The sequence below is a fragment of the Sus scrofa genome, chromosome 1 (assembly GCF_000003025.6).
Source record: "Sus scrofa isolate TJ Tabasco breed Duroc chromosome 1, Sscrofa11.1, whole genome shotgun sequence".
NCBI lineage: Eukaryota > Metazoa > Chordata > Mammalia > Artiodactyla > Suidae > Sus > Sus scrofa.
In genome coordinates this window covers 76821007-76838399 of record NC_010443.5, presented here as the reverse complement: position 1 = coordinate 76838399, position 17393 = coordinate 76821007, and the positions used below count along the sequence as shown (strand labels likewise).

Below are 17393 nucleotides of genomic sequence, written 5' to 3'. Positions count from 1 at the left end.
TTCCCTGCAGGGTAGTACTTGTTTTACAACAACATGAATTTGTTCATATTTCTCCGTCAAACTTTGCTGTTGAAAGAAGCTATGTTATGCAGTGGGTACATATGCTACTCTTGCCATGTTTTTAAAAGCATCCAACTCAAACTGGGGATTGGGACAAAAGATAATGAATGTTGCTTATTATAATAATTCAAAGAATGTGGTGGTTATACTTGGAATAAAGATAAAAGAAGTATTTATGTGTTTTACAAGCTATTCAGTTATTTGATGGTTGCTTATTGAAATGAAGAATCAGTCTACTAAACCACCTCAAACACTAATTGTGGTATAAACATAATTTGGCTTGTAATTGCTTATAATTAGTTGCTTTTCAATTACTATTATGCTTTTTCCCAATGCAATTTAAGTGAATATAAAAGTGCCAAGAATCTTGGCAAGGTAAGTCTTTGTTAATTAGATATAGGATAATTGAAACAGTGTCTACCAACTGGACTGATCCTTTGTAAAATACACTATTTTTCTTAAGTATCATTTCTATCTTGAAGCTCAAAGTCTCTTGTACTAATTACCAAGTTGGTCAGTTAATCTTACTTAAATATTTCACTGAACTTAATATGTCCAAAACATATTTATTATTCCTTTATCATCAACCCCATTTCTATCAGTGGAAATTTTCCCCACTTAAAAAAAATTCTTATTGAACATTTTTTGCTTTGTAAATAAAGGACTACCTTAAGGACCTAAAGGATACTCATTCCTTAGACCTTAAGGCACCTCTCCTTATTCTCTTTGGTAATCCTTGCTACTGAGATCTACCCAAATTTTAAAAAATCCTTGGGAGCTCCCATGTGGCTCAGTGGGTTAAGGGCGTGGTGGTGTCACTGCAGTGGCTCAGGTCACTGCTGTGACTCAGGTTCAATCCCTGACCCAGGAACTTATGAATGCCAAGGCTGTGGCCAAAAAAGAAAAATAATCCTAAATAAATAACTTATGAATGCCAAGGCTGTGGCCAAAAAAGAAAAATAATCCTAAATAAATAATCCTTACTTGACCCCGCTTCTACCTTCAGCTACACTCAACTTTTCTGCTCTCCACAGCAAAACTTCCTAACAGACATAAAGACATATCTAGGAGTTCCCGTCGTGGCGCAGTGGTTAACGAATCCGACTAGGAACCATGAGGTTGCGGGTTCGGTCCCTGCCCTTGCTCAGTGGGTTAACGACCCGGCGTTGCCTTGAGCTGTGGTGTAGGTTGCAGGCGCGGCTCGGATCGCGTGTTGCTGTGGCTCTGGCGTAGGCAGCTACAGACAGCTCCGATTGGACCCCTAGTCTGGGAAGCTCCATGTGCCGCGGGAACGGCCCAAAGAAATAGCAAAAAGACAAAAAAAAAAAAAAAAAAAAAAAGACGTATCTATACTTTCTTTTTCTTTCTTTCTTCTTTTCTTTCTTCCTTTCTTTTATTTTTTTAAGATTTTGGTGTGTGAGTGTGTGTTTCAGCCAAGCCCATGGCATGTAGAAGTTCCCAGGCCAGGGGATCCAACCTGTGACACAGTAGTGACAATGCCGGATCCTTAATCTGCTGAGCCACCAGGAACTCCAACATACTTACATTTTTGATCTTCATTTCCTTATCTCTTCTTTCTTATTTTTTTGTCTTTTTTGGGCCGCACCTGAGGCATATGGAGGTTCCCAGGCTAGGGGTCTAATCGGAGCTGTAGCTGCCTATACCACAGCCGCAGCAATATCAGATCCAAACCGTGTCTGTGACCTACACCACAGCTCACGGCAATGTGGGATCCTTAACCCTCTGAGCGAGGCCAGGGATGAGCCCGAAACTTCATGGTTCCTAGGAGGATTCGTTACCACTGCGCCACTATGGGAACTCCCCTTATCTCTTCTTTAAATCCTTGAAATGGATATTTCTCAAGGCCCACATCTTGTCAAAGCCAGTGGTTTGAAGAATGGTGTCGATCTCGTCTTTCAGTAGTTGTAATACAATTAACTACACCTTCCTTCTTAAAGCAATTCTCCAGCCTTTTGTGACACCTCTATTTTGGTTTTCCTTCAACATCTGTATGTTCTATCCAAAGGTGCAGTACCCTTGACTTCCCCTTTGCCCTCTTCTCTGTGTGCACTTTCTGAGTGACTGACTTCATCTGGTCCATGGCTTTATGACACATTCATACACTAGTGAGTTTCAAATCGATTATCTCCAGCCCAGACATATCCTTTGAATTCCAGACCTCTGGGATACTTACTTATCTCACATTTCTGCATGAATGTCTAATAAGCATACTGAAGTTAACATGACTAAAAGAGAGCTATTCCTTTTCACAGTAAAACCTGCCTTCTTCAGGACTTCCCGTCTTGATGCGGCAAAAATGAATGACTAGGAACCATGAGGCCGAGGGTTCAATCCCTGGCCTTGCTCAGTGAAGGATCCGGCATTGCTGTGAGCTGTGGTATAGGTCACAGACAAGGCTGGGATGTGGTGCTGCTGTGGCTGTGGTGTAGGCTGGCAGCTGTAGCTCCAACTGGACCCCTAGTCTGCGAACTTCCATATGCTGCGGGTGCAGCCCCAGAAAGCAAACAACAACAACAACAACAAAAACAAACAAAAAACCACACAAAAACAACAAACCTGCCTCCTTCAGACAAAACCAAAACTCCCAGCTTTCCTCCATGCAAGTTCCTGAGCTGATGGATCTGCCTCTGCTCTTGCCTCCTTATGGTTCACCCCTCATGCAGCAACCATCTCATTAAATAGCAGTCACTCAAACCCAAAGTTATCCTTAATTCTACTCTTGCCTGCACTTTGGCCCCCTCACATGATTTACCACAGAGCAGCCAAAGTGAATTTTTCATCCAATTATGATACCTCTTATTTTAATATTTAAAAATTATCCAATGGTTTCCCATAATGCTTATAATAAAAATAACTTAGCCTTGAAAACCCCTATGTAATCTAGTCCCAGGCTAATTTTCAAGGCTCATTCATCTCTACCATTCATTCCCTGGGCCCCAGCCATACTGACTTTTCTCCTTTTAATTTCTTTTCCTTTGACTGAAATGCTCTTTCTCCTCTTCTTTGCATGGCTTGTACATTCTTGGCACTTAGGTCTTAGCTTAAATGTTGTCTCATCTGAGAGGTCACCTGTAGTAGGAGGGCGTAGGCTAAGAACTATAACAAAGAGGTCTCCAAATATAGTAACTTAAAATATATTAAAGTTTATTTCTCTCTCACATAATAGTCCAAAGGTAGGCAGGTGGTGAGTGGGCAGCTCTGCTGCATGGAATAGTTCAGGGACCCAGGTTCTTTCTAGCCTGTTCTTGCCAGGGAGTGCAATCTTCATTCACATGATTGAAGCTGGTCTATATCTACCTACATTCCGGCCTGGGAAAGGGGGAGAAAGAGAAAGTGGAGAAGAAACCAATCTCCTTTTGAAAACAAGGCCTGGAAATTGTAACATCAGTTCTGCTCGTTTAGTTACGTGTTCACATCTAGTTGCAAGGGAGGCTGGGAAATATGGTTGCTACCTGGGTAGCTAGTTGCCTGGTCAAAACTTGGAGGATTCTAGGAGTTCTCTTGTGGTGCAGCAGGTTAAGGATCCAGTATTGTCACCATAGTGGCTTGGGTGGCTACTGTGGCATGGGTTGACGCCTGGCCAGAGAAATTCCACATGCTGTGGGTGTGGCCAAAAAAGAAAAAAAGAAAAAAAAAAAAACAAAAACAACCTAGGGGGATTCTATTTTTATTTTTATTATTTTTTTTTTATCTTTTAGGGCCGCATCCATGGCATATGGAACTTCCCAGCTACAGGTCAGACTGGAGCTGTAGCTGCTGGCCTACACCACAGCCACAGCGATGTGGGATCTGAGCTCGTCTGTGAGCTACACCACAGCTCACAGCAGTGCCAGATCATTAATCCACTGAGTGAGTCCAGGGATCAAACCTGCGTCCTCATGGATACTAGTTTAGTTCATTACTGCTGAGCCACCATGGGAACTCCAGAGGGATTCTATTACTAAAAGGAAGGAAGGAGAAAATGGATGCAGGGGACAATCTACAGTCCTGCCACACCTTTTCTTACCATCTAATCTACAGTAGCCAGCTAGTCACTCCCTAACATACCATTCTGCTTAAATTATCTGCACAATTCTTTTCATTCTCTTGTTTCTACTTGTTTGTTGATTCTCAACTCCCTCCTACCAGCAATTATATTTTAAGCTCCATAAAGCTTGTTTGTCCTTGCTCAATACTGTGTATCATTGACCTCCCCCCCACCAAAGTGTTTGGCATAAGGTTAGCGTTCAATTAGTATTAGTTGAATAAATGAATTTTTAAGTGCCTTTCTAATAGATCCTACTCCTTCAAACTAAGCTTATCTGCCAACTTTCCCTCAAAGCACCCCCCAATTCCTTGCACTATTCAAAACTCATTAATTTTTTTTTTTTTGGTCTTTTTAGGGCCACACCTGCAGCATATGGAAGTTATGGAAGTCCCCAGGCTAGGGATCAAATCTGAGCTACAGCTGCCAGCCTACACCATAGCTACAGGAACACCCAATCCGAGCCGTGTCTGTCACCTACACCACAGCTCATGGCAACGGTGGATCCTTACCCCACTGAGCGAGGCCGGGGATAGAACCCACATTTTCATGGTTCCTAGTCGGGTTCATTACCACTGAGCCAACATGACAACTCCAAAACTCATTACATTTCTAATACTACAATTCCACATCACATTCTTTTTTTTTTTTTTTTTTTTTCCCTTTTACAGCCTTGCCCTCGGCCTATACAAAATCCCAGGCTAAGGACTGAATCAGAGCTGCAGCTGCCAGCCTATGCCACAGCCAGAGCAACACCAGATCCTTAACCCACTGATCAAAGCCAGGGATTGAACCCACATCCTTATAAGACTACTTCAGGTCCTTAACCCTCTGAGCCATAATGGGAACTCTCTAACATTACATCCTGTAGGACAACACTCCAACAAACATTATGTTAGTTATTAATTGCTGTATAACAAATTACACAGGTGACTTAACACACATTTATTATCTTGTGATTTATGTAGGTCAGAAGTTTGCATGTGGCTTAGTTGATCCTCTGCTTCAGGGTGTCTCACAAAGTACTGGTCCGTGCTAAGGTCCCATCTCAAGGTTGGACAAAGAAAGGATCTGCTTCCAAGCTCACATCGTTGTTGGCAGAATTCAGTTCCTTGCAAGCTGTTGGACCGAGGGCCTCAGTTCCCTGCCATGTGGGCCTACATAGATCAGCTCACAATATAACAGCTTGCTTCATCAGGGCCAGAAACACAGAGAACCACAAACAGAGTCTATTAGTAAGACAAAAGCTACAATCTAATCTAACATAATTGGAATTTCCACTGTGGTACAGTGGGTTAGTGATCTGGCTCCTCTCTATGGTGTTGCCAGTTTGATCCCTGACCTGGCGCAGTCGGTTAAGGATTGGACATTGGTGCAGTTGCGTTGTAGGGAGCCTGCAACTGCAGCTCAGATCTGATCCCTGGCCTGGGAACTCTGTGGGGCGGCCAAAAATAGAAAATAAAAATACTCTAATCTAATCACACAAACAGCATCCTGTCGCCTTTGCCATAGTCTATTGGCTAAGAAGGTTAGAAGAAGGTCACAGATTCTGCCCATCCCGAAGGGGAGTGGATCCCACAAGGGCATGAATGCTGTAAGTGGGAGATCACTGAGGGCCAGTTTAGAACATGCCCATCAAATCACTACCTTTTGGGAAGTCCAAGAGCATCTGTAATTGAGACCACATATAATTTACCACTCAATAGCTTCGCTGTTGGTTTAATCTGCCAACTACATTGGCATACCCATATTTTTAAAATTTTGATAATCCTCATCTCAAAACAAGGCACACACGTAAGTGTTCATATACTTTTTATTCCATTTAAAGTGACTGATGGAGTTCCTATTGTGGCTCAGTGGTAATGAATCGGACTAGCATCCATGAGGATGTGGGTTTGAGCCCTGGTCTTGCCCAGTGGCTTAAGGATCCGGTGTTGCCATGAGCTGTGGTGTAGGTCACAGGCACAGCTCGGATCTGGCGATGCTGTGTCTGTGGTGTAGGTGGGCAGCTGTAGCTCTGATTGGACCCCTAGCCTGGGAACCTCCATATGCCACTGGTGCGGCCCTAAAAAAAGATTAAAAAAAATAAAATAAAATAAAGTGACTGGGTGGTGTGTTGAAGCTCACTACTTCCTGTTTGTTAAGTTTTCAGAACTTTTAAGAGCCAGATGACATCCTGTTCGAGCTCAAAATTGGCCATGCGGGAGTATTTACTATCAGGACATCAGTAAACTCTACAGTCAAAGCTCTCCATACCCTCCAAGAGGCAGTTGTTAAACACTTACCTGTATACCACTGGCTGTCACAAATCTGTCACTTAGATGGTTTTGAAAACATGGTTTTCTCTAACGTTAATATGAGTTCCACCATCCATGGCTCTTATGGGGCTTCGCTTGGTATTGCAAGTAATGAAAGTGATTCGGAAACTCTAGGTAAGATACGGTATTATTACTGCAAAATACAGAAGCAAAAGTACTGAGGAAAGGAACAACACTGCAGTGCCTCAGATGTTTTATATTAAATTGTGAAACAAAAGTGTCCAGATATAGTCTGTCCCCAAAGCTGTTTGACTTCTTTAAGGTGACTAATGGGTAAGAGGAGATTTGCCAAAGTCGAAATGCAGTTTTATTTGGAATGACTCCCCTTTATGTTTTGTATTGTATTCAACTTATTAGACTCAGGGGAAAGACAAGTAACAGAAAAAAATGAAATGACTAAGAGAGAATAAGAAACTCAGGATATAACAAATTTAGTGATGGTTAAAGATGAATTAAATATTTAACAGCAGACCTAAAGTTAAAAGTAAGAAAAGACAGGGATTCCTTGGTGGTTCAATGGGTTAAGGATCTGGCATTGTCACTGCTGTGGTATGAGTTTGATCCCTGGCCCAGGAGCTTCCACATGCCAAGGGTAAGGCCATTAAAAAAAAAAAAAAAAAAAACACACAATGACCTTAATGGAAATGGACAAAGCTATTTATAAACAGTGTAGTTGACCAGAGTCGTTGCAAAATATGCTCACATAATTTTCTACTCATTTTCATCAGTAATTATTCAGTGAGTAAAGAATTTTTAATGTGCTGTTTGCAAATTTCATGTGGTTCACAAACAAGTTCATTGTTCCATTTTTTAAAGATTCAAGCAGATAACCTCTTTGAAGTTTTTTTAAATTTTTTTTCTTTTGAGACTTTTTAAAACTGTTTTTTGAGCTCTATCTTCTATTTTCTTTATCATGATCTCAACTTGTACTCATTCTGTCATCTAACAGATTAAAAAAGTAATTATTTTGAATATGAACAAAATATAAATTAAATGTAAAAATAATCACAAATTAAATTTTTTTTTTTTTTTTTTTGCTTTTTAGGGCTGAACCCACAGTATATGGAAGTTCTCAGGCTTGGGGTCAAATCAGAGCTGCAGCTGCCAGCCACAGCCACAGCCCCAGCAATGTGGGATCCGAGTTACGTCTGTGACCCACACTACAGCTCATGGCAATGCTGGATCCTTAACCCACTGGGCCAGGGATCCAACCCATATTCTCATGGATACTAGTTGGGTTTGTTATCACTGAGCCACAATGGGAACTCCATGATTAAAATTCTTTTCAAGAAAATCATGGACTTGGAGATGAGACTTGTGGTTGCCTGATGGGAGGGGGAAGGAGTGGGAGGGATCGGGAGCTTGGGTTTATCAGACACAACCTAGAATAGATTTACAAGGAGATCCTGCTGAATAGCATTGAGAACTATGTCTAGATACTCATGTCGCAACAGAAGAAAGGGTGGGGGAAAAAACTGTAACTGCAATGTATACATCTAAGGATAACCTGACCCCCTTGCTGTACAGTGGGAAAATAAAAAAAAAAAAAAAAATTCTTTTCAGATACTTCGAAAAGCTATTTTCTAAACCGAGTATATAATTACTTGTTAAAACTGAAAACAACGACTATATGAAATATATATATATATTTATTTATTTATTTATATAGGCCACCCTGTGGCATATGGAGCTCCCAGACCAGGGATCAGATTCAAGCTGCAGTCTTGGGACTCAAGCTGCAGTCTCGGACTCAAGCTGCAGCTGCAGAAACATGGGATCCTTAACCCACTGTGCCAGGCCTGGGATCGAACCTGCATCCTTGTGCTCCCAGCATGCCACCAATTCCATTTCACCACAGCGAGAACTCCATGAATTGTATTTAGTATTAACAACTCTTACATTCCCAATTATAGTTTTTAAATTTAACTTTGGAAAATTTAATGAATCTTTATTACATATTTTTATGAAAATCAAACTATCTGCAATTGTACTATAACATGTCCATTTTGCTAATGTGGAGTCTATAACACACTTCATTTATATTATGTCTATACCTACATATACACAATTCCAAGAATAATACAAAAATATTCAGTATGGCAAAATGTTCCTCAGTCACTGTGTTCAACTATTTGAAATTTCATCCCCATTTGTGAGTGTCTCTGGTGTCCCGAGAGAAGCAAGAGAATGTATACTTGGCACTAGTAAAGAAAGATACTTCATTATGGCAAAGGCTAGTACATTCACAACGAGAGGAAGAATTTGACAAGTTATTTGGTCTTTTATCTGTTTCTGCTCTTCAAATCCTCCCTACATTCCAAAGCAAGTTCTTTCTCTTATATCACCAGCACCATAAACCATGATTGTTGGGGTTTTTTTGGTGGGAGTGGGGGTAGGGGGTAGGGGGACCTGTCGCAAGTGAAAATTCTGCATCCAGGTATTGAACCTTGCCACAGTGACAACGCCAGATCTTTAACCTGCTGCACCAAAAAAAGAGAACTCCAAAACATGGCATTTGGATTCAGTTGCTTTTTATATTATAGACGTAGGGTAGGGGAGATAGAGAAATATTTTCTTGGGGTATAATTGGTATTATTTCCAGGAATGGTTGTTTAAGTTTATGAGTCACAATTATACCAGCAAATACCCTGGATTCCAAGTATCTGAGGTGCCCATGATTTATTTAATAAGTATATTTTGGGTATGTCTGTAACATGCAGGATCTGGGCAGGGCCCTTCCAGCTGGGTCTCAGGTACTGGTTCCAGAGTTCATAGAATTGTTGTTTCTGTGGGTCACTTTGCTGTACAGCAGAAATGGACACAACATTGTAAATCAATGATACTCTAACAAAAAATTTAAAAATGAAGAATTGTTGTTTCTGGATTGTGGCCTCTAAAGGCCTTATATAGCTGTGGCTTAAAGTCCAAATTCCCAATTCTCCCCTAGTCTTCTTATGCTGCTGGTAAGCATAAAGTTTCTTAGAGTAGAGGTTTTCAATATTTGGGTCCCACCCAAAAGATTAACCCTAACCCTAACCCTAACCCACTCCATTTCAAAGAACATGTCATATTGAAATTTAAAAGTCTGGAGTTCCTGTCGTGGCTCAGTGGTTAACGAATCCAACTAGGAACCATGAGGTTGCTGGTTCAATCCCTGGCCTCGCTCAGTGGGTTAAGGATCCGGCGTTGCCCTGAGCTGTGGTGTAGTCAGAGATGCTGCTCGGATCTGGGCTTGCTGTGGCTGTGGTGTAGGCCAGCAGCTATAGCTCTGATTGGACCCCTAGCCTGGAAACATCCATATGTCTCAGATGCGGCCCTAAAAAGACAAATAAAATAAAATAAAATAAAATAAAAGTCTGCCTTTTCTGAGGATAAATATTTACAGAGATTCAGTTAGTGTATTTCTTTCTTATGGTAAATTTTAAAGTCAAGTCATATGGGAAATAAGTTCTTTTTAATATGTAATATAAATTCTTAGAAAAAAAAATAAGCCCTATTCTCTTCCTCCCTCTGCCCTCAACCCTAGGTCCAACGCCTAATATCAGAAAGCAGAATCAAGTTTATATCCCAGAGTTTGGAGGCTTCTGCTCTGTAGACACTGAGCAGCTCCAAGTAAAAGAACCATCTACTTACTGACATTTGAGGCTCATTCCAATGAAAAAAATTCAATTTGGTCTTCCTATGGTGAGGCCCACAAGTCCAGAAGACAACAGCTTACAATCTGTGTTGTAGTGCTTCACGCATAAAGACTAATAGTCAAGCCTTCAATGTTTAAAGAGAGATCAAAGTAAATAGAAAAGAAACCAGAGGAAACAAATAATCTAGGAAGTAGAAGTAAAATTCTAAGAAGAAAGACCATAATTATACTCCATAGGGGTAAGAGAAGGTAGTCTATCCATAAAAGTAAAAAAATAAAACAAAAAACCCAGAATGCAATAGAAACAAGAAACATTCAAAAAATAACAATAAAAAAAAGTGCTTGGAAATTTCAAATAGGATAGCTGAGATTAAAACAACGAAGTGGGAGATAAATTTAAAGACATCTCTGAGAAAGTAGGATAAGTCAGAGATGAAAGATAAGAGAGAAAAGATAGGAAAATTAGTTGATCAATCCAAGAGTCTCTATATCCAAATAGTAAGAGTTCTAAAAAGAAAGAAAAGAGAGGAGGTAATTATCAAAGAAACAATATAATAAAAAATTTCAGAACAGAGGGATATTGATTAAAACGGCTCACCTAGTGAATGAGGAAAAAAAAAGACCCAAAACAAGGCACATATTTGTGAAATTTCAGAACACTCTGGATAAAGATTTTTTTAACTTCCAAAAGGAAAAAAAATCATAATAAAAGGATAAAGAATAAGAAAGCACTGAAATTTTCAACAAAATCAAAAGCTTAGACAAGAGCAATACTTTCAAAATTTTGAGAAAAAAGTGTTTTTACCTGAGAACTCTTGTAACGCCTAGTCTCAAGCAGTACCTATGTTCGTTTCTTTCTTCTTTCTCTTTCCTTCTTTCCTTTTTTTCCTTTTTCCTTCTTTCTTTCTTGTCGATTATTTTTTGTTGAGATATAATTAACATATAACATATTATTTTCAGGAGTACAACATAATGATTCAATATTTGTATACATTGGGAAATTATCACCATAATAAGCCTAGTTACTATTTGTTACCATAAATAATTAAATATTTTTTCTTTTTTTTTTTCTTGTGATGAAGACTTTTAAGATTTACTCTTGGCCACTTTCAAATATGTAATACAGTATTATTAGCTATAGCTATAGCTATCATCGGTATTTTAGTACCTAGGTTTTTTTGTTTGTTTGTTTGTCTTTTTGCCTTTTCTAGGGCCACTCCCTTGGCATATGGAGGTTCCCAGGCCAGGGGTCTAATTGGAGCTGCAGCCACTGGCCTACGCCACAGCCACAGCCACAGCAACGCGGGATCTGCGACCTACAGGGCAGCTGATGGCAAGGCCGGATCGTTAAGCCACTGAGCAAGGCCAGGGATCGACCCCGCAACCTCATGGTTCCTAGTGGGATTCGTTAACCACTGCGCTGAGAGGGAACTCCAAGTTTCTTAAAATGTGATTGTTCTGTATTTATCACCTATAGAATGGTATTACAATTGGGGCAATGGAACCAAAACATTAAAGAATTAAGTTCTATTCGTGGCTTATTGTCTTGTACGCCTCTTGTTTGAGAAAGTAACGGAGATAATTAGAGGAATAAACCATCACTATCAGCATGTTCTCTCTCTTAGGATATCTTTATTTGGAGCTTTAGAACAAAAGCTATTCAGGCAACTGGAAACAGATTTTAGTTGGTTACTCAAAGCTTCTTCTCATCCTGGGTGCTAGAAAACTAGTTAGGAAACAAGCAGCTTTGGTACACTCCTTCTCCCATTTTTAATAGATTAAGCTATACCTGCTGCATACCAAAATACTGCCTTGTTTTGGAATAAGGAGAATATGCTGATATAATTAGACTCTTTTATAGTTTGAACTCCCAACTTGAAGAGACTTTAAAAAAACCAACTGAGAAGTTCTGCTGCTGGCACAGTGGGTTAAGAATCTGACTGCAGCAGCCTGATTCACTCCAGAGGTGCAGGTTTGATTCCTGGCCTGGTGCAGTGGGTTAAAGGAGTTCACATTGCCATCGCTGCAGAATAGGTCAAAGCTGCAGCTGGGATTCAATCCCTGGCCCAGGAAGCTTCCATATGCTACAGGTGTGGTCATAAAAAACAAATGAACGAAAAACCCAAACCATAACCTAGATGTGTCAAAGGAAGCAGAAATCATACAGCCCTAGAGAAAGATGGAGGGAATAGTGATCTGACGACTTTGACAATCTCTGTATTTGAGATGCATGAGACTTCCCTCTGAACGTCTAACCCCTCTGCATTTCACTTGAGTTAATTTGGACAGCTACCTTTCGCCTGTAACCAAAGAACACTTGACTCAATGGTTTTTAAAAATTCCTTTTTGGAACCTTACACTTCTACATTTTCACACCTCTCTGTATCCACCTGGATCCTACAGATTTCTTATAATCTGTTTTAAATTGGTTTGGGGCAGGGAAATATCAGGGAATAGAAGACATTTCCTTTGCAATGTCCTACAAGAGAGACTCCTGGATCCTTCTAGTTACAGGGATCCAGAGGTGCTTAAAGGATCACTTTCTTCAAGACTTTTGAAGAAGGGTCTTTAGCAGTTCTGGTGGATACTGAAAGAAACCAGATGATCAACCATCTGATGAATAATGTGTATAATTTGATGCCACTTATTAATTTATAATTATGTCATACTGTAATTTATGAATAAATGTTGTAATAAAGTTATTAAATTTATTATAGTGTTATTATTTCAGTACTCTTCTTGATAAAGCTATTAAATCTTGGTTGTCAGTTTCTTTTTTTTTCTTTGAGGGCCACATCCGAGGCATATGGAAGTTCCCAGGCTAGGGTTGAACCGGAGCTGTAACTGCTGGCCTACACCACAACTACAGCAACATCAGATCTAAGCTGCATCTGCGACCTATACCACAGGTCATGGCAACACCAGGTCCTTAACCCACTGAATGAGGCCAGGGATCGAACCGTGTCCTCATAGATACTAGTCAGATTCGTTTCTGCTGAGCCACGATGGGAACTCCTGGCTGTAGGTTTCTAACCATCGGTTTTTCTGTAGATTTAATACATATAGGTACAATATTTTAAAAACAAATGGACTTTTGAGAAAATTTCCACTTATTTTCTTGATCTTAAGATTCTCAAAAATCTGGGAGAAAAAGGACTTTTTTCAAAAACAAAATGAATTTGATTAAACTATCAATCTAGATAGATTTTATCTGCCAGATAGAGCAGATTCTAAAACAGTAGTGGTGAATTTGCAATGAAGAAAGTTATTGTTTAAAATTATAACCTAAAGGAAATTACCATGTGACACAGCGGGTTAAGGATCTGGCATTGCTGCAGCTGTGGTGCAGGTCACAACTGTGGCTCGGGTTCCATCCCTGGCCCAGGAACTTCCACATGCATTTGGGTGTGGCCAAAAAAAATTTATAACCTAAAGACATTCAGTAAATTAAAGTCTAAAATCTTTCCTTTACATTGACATAATTAATGGGACTGACAATGACACTCTCAGCTCCTCATCACCAGATATTGAACACATGGCTCCACAACACAGTCAAGATATATCCATTTATTTTCTTTTTTTAAAAAAATGCAAAATTACATTTTTTTTTTCATGTGTGGGAACGGAGTTTTCTTCTTGGCCCCTTGCTGAAACTTTAACAGACTGTATGGTATTGAGATCTCTACTTGAGAAAGCCTCTGGTGATAAATTATCAAAACAGAATTTTCAGCCATGCAACTCAGAGAATGTCATAAGCAAATCTAACCTTCGTATGTTTTACAGAACCAGTTTGGTATTGCTTTTTCAAAATTTACAACTGCAGTTGTTAACTTAGCAAAATTTTGTTTTTTGTCTACTGTGTCCTTCACACCATGTGAAAGCCTAAAATTAGGGCCATTCATGTGAGCTGTGGTGTAGGTTGTAGACACGGCTTGGATCTGATGTTGCTGTGGCTGTGGCATAGGTTGGCAGCTATAGCTCTGATTCAACCTAGCCTAGGAACCTCCATAAGTCACAGGTGTGGCCCTAAAAAGTAAAAAAATAAAATAATAAAATTAAATAAAAATAAAATTAAGACCATTCAAAGGACCATACACGGAGTTCCCTTGTGGCACAGCAGGTTAAAGATCTGGCATTGTCACTGCTGTAGTGCAGATTGTATGGCCTCAGAAGTTCCACCTGCCTCAGGCACAGCTAAAAAAATGAATTGATTAAAAAAGAAAAGGAGTTCCCGTTGTGGCGCAGTGGTTAACGAATCCGACTAGGAACCATGAGGTTTCGGGTTTGGTCCCTGCCCTTGCTCAGTGGGTTAAGGATCCGGCGTTGCCCTGAGCTGTGGTGTAGGTTGCAGACGCGGCTCGGATCCCGCGTTGCTGTGGCTCTGGCGTAGGCTCCGATTCAACCCCTAGCCTGGGAACCTCCATATGCCTCGGGAGCGGCCCAAGAAATAGCAACAACAACAACAACAACAAAAAAAAAAAAAAAAAAGAAAAAGAAAAAAGAAAAGAAAAAGCACCATACATAAAATGCATGAAACTAGGGATTTATACATTTCAGGATAAACTCAACTAATGAATTTTATTCCACAGAATGTAAGAATCACAAAAGTTTGAAGTAGGGGAGATGCCATTGCTAAGAATAGTAAAGTATGCACAGTATGTATAGGTAAACATCAGATAATTATGGATACTTTGGTATCTGGTCATATCATAAAGTAGGCATTTCTAAAGCAGCTTCCCCTCTAAATGACTTTCAAAGTCGGAGAGAATAAAACCGAGTTCCTCTTGCGGCTCAGTGGAAATGAACCTGACTAGTATCTATGACAATGCAGGTTCAATCCCTGGCCTCGCTCAGTGGGTTAAGGATCTGGCGTTGCCACAAGCTGTGGTGCAGGTCACAGACACAGCTTGGATCTGGTGTTACTGTGTCATAGGCTATAGCTCTGATTTGACCCCTAGCCTGGGAACTTCCACAAGCCACACCTGCGGCCCTAAAAAACAGCAGCAACAACAAATAATGTACATTTACTTAAAAATTGGTCACACTATTTACAATCCATTAAATCCTTATGAAAGTGGAATAGGCCAAAAGGGAAAATCATCATAATTTTGGATGAAAGGAAATAAGTTATTTCTACCCTTAATTAATTAAAAATGAGAATATTTTGTGTTTATACATGACAATTCTTATCTGCTTTTAATAGTAAAATCTCTTTACTACTTATTTAGTTTCACACCAAAAGAAAATGTGAAACTTTTCCATTCACCTTGATATTTCTACAACCAATTTTATATTTAGCATGGCTTTTACTTAGCCTTAAAAAGAATGTTTTTCCTAAGAAAAAATAATATTTAAGGAGATAATCATCTCAAGTCATCTAATTTTTAAATTGAGGTATAGTTGATTAACAATATTATTACATTATTATATTATTTTCAGGTTTATAGCATAGTGATTTGATATTTGATTTACATAATTATTACTTTAATTTTTCATTGGATATTTTAATTTTTTTTTTTTTTTTTGCCACACTCATGTAAAATAGAAGTTCCCCGGCCAGGGATCAAATCTGAGCTTGCAATGGGGACCTATGCCACAGCTACAGCAGTGCCAGATCCTTAACCCACTCACAGTGGGAACTCCAAAGTTTAATTTTATTTATTTACATATATATGTGCCACACTGTTGGCATTTGTAAATTCTCGGGCCAGGGTTTGAATCCCAGTCAAACCTGTGGTAAATGTCAGATAATATAGTTCAACCCACTATGCCGGCGACAGGGGATTGAATTTATGTCTATGCAGCAACCCAAGCCGCTGCAGTCTTGGATTCTTTTATTTATTTATTTATTTATTTATTATTACTATTTTTTTTTTCCCACTGTACAGCATGGGGACCAAGTTACAAATACATGTATACTTTTTCCTCCCATTGTTGTGTTGCGATGTAAGTATCTAGACATAGTTCTCAATGCTACACAGAAGGATCTCATTGTAAATACATTCCAAGAGCAATAGTTTGTATCCGTTAATCCCAAACTCCCGATCCCTCCCACCACCTCCCTCTCCCCCTGGGCAGCCACAAGTCTATTCTCCAAGTCTATGATTTTCTTTTCTGCGGAAACATTCATTTGTGCTGTATATTAGATTCCAGTTATAAGTGACATCATATGGTATTTGTCTTTCTCTTTCTGACTTATTTCACTCAGAATGAGAGTTTCTATTTCCATCCATATTGCTGCAAATGGCATTATGCCGTTCTTTTATATATACCACAACTTCCTAATCCAAACATCTATCAATAGACATTTAGGTTGTTTCCATGTCTTGGCTATTGTGAATAGTGCTGCAATGAACGTATGGATGCATGTGTCTTTTTCAAGGAAAGTTTTGTCTGGATATATGCCCAAGAGTGGGACTGCTGGGTCATATGGGAGTTCTATGTATAGATTTCTAAGGTACCTCCATACTGTTCTCCATAGCGGTTGTACCAGTTTACATTCCCACCAACAGTGCAGGAGGGTTCGCTTTTCTCCACACCCTCTCCAGCATTTGTTATTTGTGGACTTATTAATGGTGGCCATTCTGATTGGTGTGAGGTGGTATCTCCCGGTAGTTTCGATTTGCATTTCTCTAATAATCAGGGATGTTGAGCATTTTTTTATGTGCTTGTTGGCCATCTGTATATCTTCCTTGGAGAATGGTCTATTCAGGTCTTTTGCCCATTTTTCAGTTGGGTTGTTGGCTTTTTTGCTGTTGAGTTGTATAAGTTACTTGGATATTCTAAAGATTAAGCCCTTATCAGTTGGATCATTTGAAACTATTTTCTCCCTTTCTGTAAGTTGTCTTTTTGTTTTTTGGTTTCCTTTGCCGTGCAAAAGCTTGTCAGTTTGATTAGGTCCCATTGGTTTATTTTTGCTTTTATTTCTGTTGCCTTGGGAGAATGACCTGAGAAAATATTCATGAGGTTGATGTCAGCGAATGCTTTGCCTGTGTTCTCTTCCAGCAGTTTGATGGTGTCTTATCTTAGGTTTAAGTCTTTCAGCCATTTTGAATTTGTTTTTGTGCATGGTGTGAGGGTGTGTTCTAATTTCATTGCTTTGCATGCAGCTGTCCAGGTTTCCCAGCAATGCTTGCTGAAAAGACTTTCTTTTTCCCATTTTATGCTCTTGTCTCCTTTGTCAAAGATTAAGTGACCATAGGTGTCTGGGTTTATTTCTGGGTTCTCTCTTCTGTTCCATTGGTCTGTCTGTTTTGATACCAGTACCACACTGTCTTGATGACTATGGCTTTGTAATATTGCTTGAAGTCTGGGAGAGTTATGCCTCCTGCTT

General features: G+C 39.6%; 1 long non-coding RNA gene across 1 annotated transcript; it reads right to left on the bottom strand.

Moving 5' to 3' along the window:
• Nucleotides 4626–11306, bottom strand: LOC106507578. Its single transcript, XR_002343822.1, has 3 exons — nucleotides 10057–11306; nucleotides 6391–6556; nucleotides 4626–5294 (listed from the first exon to the last, which is right to left on the bottom strand). It is a non-coding gene; the product is annotated as an uncharacterized LOC106507578 (long non-coding RNA).